The sequence below is a fragment of the Octopus bimaculoides genome, chromosome 7, assembly GCF_001194135.2.
Source record: "Octopus bimaculoides isolate UCB-OBI-ISO-001 chromosome 7, ASM119413v2, whole genome shotgun sequence".
Lineage (NCBI taxonomy): Eukaryota > Metazoa > Mollusca > Cephalopoda > Octopoda > Octopodidae > Octopus > Octopus bimaculoides.
This window is the reverse complement of record NC_068987.1, coordinates 14,089,135-14,093,809: the sequence shown is the minus strand read 5'-3', so window position 1 is coordinate 14,093,809 and position 4,675 is coordinate 14,089,135. Positions and strand designations below refer to the sequence as shown.

General features: G+C 37.0%; 1 long non-coding RNA gene across 1 annotated transcript; it reads right to left on the bottom strand.

The window, feature by feature from the left end:
- Positions 1-2,535: 2,535 nt before the first annotated feature.
- Positions 2,536-4,335, bottom strand: LOC128248288 (uncharacterized). Its single transcript, XR_008264524.1, has 2 exons — positions 4,238-4,335; positions 2,536-2,722 (listed from the first exon to the last, which is right to left on the bottom strand). It is a non-coding gene; the product is annotated as an uncharacterized LOC128248288 (long non-coding RNA).
- Between the last annotated feature and the right edge of the window lie 340 nt (positions 4,336-4,675).

Here is a 4,675-nt window from a genome sequence, read left to right as displayed (position 1 = left end):
GTGTGTGTGTGTGTGTGTGTGTGTGTGTGTGTGTGTGTGTGCAAACAGAGGACCTCAGTGTCTGATACAATGTAAAATGTTACTATCTGACCAGCACGAACAATCAATTAATCCTAAACTGTTTTCCTTTGAAATATGAGTCTAGTTTGGTTATTGAATTCTGCACACTTTATACCCTGACACCCTAACGGTTCTGCTAGTTCATCACTTAATAGTCATAATCGTATTTTTTTTGCACAAAGCCAGCAATTTCAGTGGGAGGGTGTTAGTCAATTACGTCGACTCCAATGCTCAACTGGTACTTATTTTATCGACCCCGAAAGCATGAACGGCAAAGTCAAGCTCGGCGGAATTTTAACTCGGAATGTAAAGAACCGCAGGAGTGGCTGTATGGTAAGAAGCTTGCTTCCCAACCACATGGGTTCGGGTTCAGTACCACTGCTTGGCACCTTGGGCAAGTGACTTCTACTATAGCCTCGAGCTAACCAAAGCCTTGTGAGTGGATTTGGTAGACGGAAACTTAAAGAAGCCCGTTGTATATATATATATATATATATATATATATACATATATATATATATGTGTGTGTGTGTGTTTGTCCCTCCCCCACCCACCGTCGCTTGACAACCGATGTTGGTGTGTTTACGTCCCCGTAACTTAACGGCTCGGCAAAAGTGAACGATAGAATAAATACTAGGTTTACAAAGAATAAGTCCTGGGGTCGATTTCTCCGATTAAAGACGTTGCACCAGCATGGCCGCAGTCAAATAACTGAAACAAGTAAAATAGTAATTAATACCTTGTCCCGGCGCGTTAATAATTCTACCAGCTTGCCACCTTAAATGGTTTCAAATTTTGGCTCAAGGGCAGCAATTTTATGGAAAATGGTAAATCAATTACATCAACCCAACTGTTCAACTCGTACTTTATTTTATCGGCCCCCTAAGTTTGAAAGGCAAATATGACTTTGTCGGAATTTGAACTCAGAGCTAAAAAGCCGGAAGAAATGCCGCTAAGCATTCTGCTCGCTCGCCGCCATAGAGTTGGAATATAATAATAAAACTAATAAATGTTTCTACTTCAAGCACACGGCCAGAAATTTGCGGAGTTAATGTTAAACGATTAATATCGCTTCAATAATTAAGTGGTACTCCAGTTTATCGAATCTGGAAAGATGAAAGGTAAAGTTGACCTCGGCGAGATTTGAACTCAACACAAAGAACCAGAATATAACAAAACTAATAATTGTTTCTGTGGAGGTGTGTGGCTTAGCTGTTAGAGGTGTTGCACTCATGATCGTAAGATAGTGGTTTCGATTCCTCGGCCGAGCAATGTGTTGTTTTCTTAAGCAAAGCGTTTCATTTCATGTTGCTCTAAGTTCACTCAGCAGGCAAAAGTGAGTAAATCCTGCAACCGGCTTCCCGCCCAAGAGGTGAATATATTCGCTGCAAAAACTGGGAAACCGGCCCTATGACTCTTATACGACTTGGAAAGGATCTTTATCCCTAATAATTGTTTCTAACATAAGCACAAGCCCAGAAATTTACGGGGAAGGATTTGTCGATTAACATAATTCCAGTACGTAACTGGTATTTTATTTTTATCGATCCCAGAAATTTGAAAGTCAAAGCTGACCTCAGCGAGATTTGAACTCAGAACGTAAAAGACTGAAATATAATAAAAATAATATTCAGAATGATTTGTTTGTGTTCTATTTGTGTCACTAGGTTTGGAAGTTTTAAAACAATAATATCCAGAGTTGTAACATCGTAAATTTCTTTCGTATCTTTGATGACAGTTGTGTGCCAGACAGACTTGGACAATTGAATGAATAGATGTTCTTGCTGATACGACCCAGTAAAGCTTTCAGAAAAAGCATGTACTCATAAACAACGACACACTTTCAATTGTTGAAAGGACTGTGACATAAAACATGTTGACCATAAATTGCAACTGACCACATTGCAGATAACAAGACACTTAATAAATAGACAGGCGGAAATAAGGGTACGAGTTAACTTGCTAAAAGAAAATTTTTCTCTCAATGGCCAGCGTATATTTCATTCGTCGGGTAGAAGTTTTTGTCAGTCTCCAGTAGGGGTGACGATAAAGCTATAAATCTATCTATCTATCTTCTATCTTCCTTCTATATTAGTAAAATTGGTTTGGTAAAACTGACATGTCAGTCTGCTATAGTCGCTAAAATCACCTTCCTTCCCTCGACTAGCCCTAGAAAGATTTTAGCGTTCCAATAAATAATAAATAAATGAAGAATATGACGCTGATTGTCTGCTGGTATCTGTGTGTGTGTGTGTGTGTGTGTAACTGTACGACACTGTATTTGAGTGTGTATGTGTAACTGTATTTGTGTGTGCGCGTAATTGTATGAGACTGCGTGTGTGTGTGTGTGCGCGTAACTGTATGAGAATACTTCGTGTTATTTTTTTCGGTTCTATACGTTTTCAGCTCAAATTCCGCCGAAGTTGACTTTGCCTTTCATCGTTTAGGAGTCAATAAAATAAAATAGCAGTTCAATAGTGGAGTCGATGTAATTGACTGACTTCACCACCTAAAACTACCGGCCTTGTGCCAAAATTTAAAATCATTATTATCATTATTGTTAAAAGTGAGTTGATTAGCAAACTCGGCATTGCGTCGTCCTTGTGGTATTTCATTCTGCCTGTCTTTGCATCCTCAGTTTGGATACCCAACATTTTAAGCCCTGAAACAGAAAATGCGATGAGTTTTTTTGCATTTGATAGGCAGAATCATTAGACAGTAAGAAAATATGCTTTGAGATATTTTGTTCCAAGTTTTTACATTTTTTGTTCAAATACTGCCGAAGTCAACTTTATGTTTCATCCTTTCGAGGCCGATAAAACAAAGTACCTGTCAAATATTAGAGTCCATCGTATCGATTAATCCTTTCCCTTCAAAATTGCTGGCCTTATTTCTACATTAGAAGCCATTACTCTTAAAAAAAAAAAAGTTAACGAAACAGATCCAAAGGTGAGGGTCAGGATTTGGGTTTACACTGGGCAACAAAGAATTCCATATGTCAAACACTTCTGGACATGCATACAAAATCAAAAAACAACACTGCACCCATGACTTTCAGAAACCATTTTTCACGCTCAGAATTGCTGAAGCATGGAATAAACTAGCTGCATCAGTTGTTAGCTGTCGAGGCACTACATCTTTCAAAACTTCCATGCTTCCTGAAATTCGCCAACAATACACCTGATACAACCTTTTTCTTTTCTTTTTTAATTGTAGTGCACCTGAGCACATTATACAACGAAGTCATTATTATTATATTATATTACATATGTAGGATATGATGATGAGCCAGAGTTGACGAAATTGATAGGAGTCGAAATCAGTTGTTTACTGTATTATCATCTATAAAAAAGAAAAAAACCAGATGTGTCGGTCCAGGAGAGGAAAAAAAAAGGTCATTTCACTATCGTGTAAGGATCTTTCTGTGTGGTCATGGAAGTCGGTAACTGGAGTAGTTATCTAGTTCATATTTTGCTCTGAACTTCTACTTAGTGCACGCTTTCTCCGTTTCTCTCTCTCTCTCATTGATACGAGTCTTCGAAGACAGTTGCTCCCATAAATACCAAAAGAAAATTTGGGATTTATGTAGGGTCAATGTTGGGAACAAAAACAGGACAGTAGAGACATACAAGGAAACCGAACGAAAACAAATATGGAGGTTCATTAGACCGTAACGAGGGTAACATAGCGAACGCTGGCGAAATATTTTCTTTGACAATATGCAATGTGGTTAACACGTGCAAACAGAATTCTTCGCTTATATGTTTCGGAAAAAAATCTCCAAAAGAATATTATGGATTTTGCTAAAATCATAACGCAAGTTTATGCTCCAAGCTGGTTCTGGATTAAATCTCACCCAAAATTACATGAAGGAGCAAGTAATTTTTGGTATATGGCACATCTAATGCAAGATATGAACCAAGATCATAAAGAAGTTATGGAGAAATCGTTATAAACTAATTCGTATTTTGCCCATCCGGAGAATATTTTACTGACTATGTTAAATGATGGAAGAAGACAAATTAGGGAAGGAACAATTCAGCGAATTATTAAAGCATGCCCCGTGAAGAATTAAGAAATTTCAAACGGCCAAGCAAAATTAATTTTGAAGCACAGGATTATGTTGATTTGATTAACTGGGAAAAGCAAGTTATAACATCCCTCCAGTTTTACGGACCTTTACAAGTGTTGATCGTTTTTAAAGCTCGTTCAGGAACATTAACAGCAATACCTCTTCCCTGTCATAGCCAAGGAGTCGAGCATGGTATCAATTTAGTGACGAAAGCTTGTGAAGTCAGAATAGGCGACGAAAATAGGCACAAATTAATATTAAATGTACGGAAATCAAGACAAAGTTTACCACACTTTGACTGACAAAAGCCAAAGGTCATTTAACTAAATAGTAAATACTATTAATGCGTATTTTATGGTGTTCACTGTTCATGTATTTCGTTTGAAGTTCGTGCATAGTTTTTTTTTTATTGCATATCATAATAGTCATTAAGAATTTACATTTTTTTTTACGTTGAAAGTGCTTTTCGTAATATAGGTTTTTTTTTAAATAAAAAAATTGATACAAACTATATAAGTAAATAAAGATTCCAATAATTGTTTT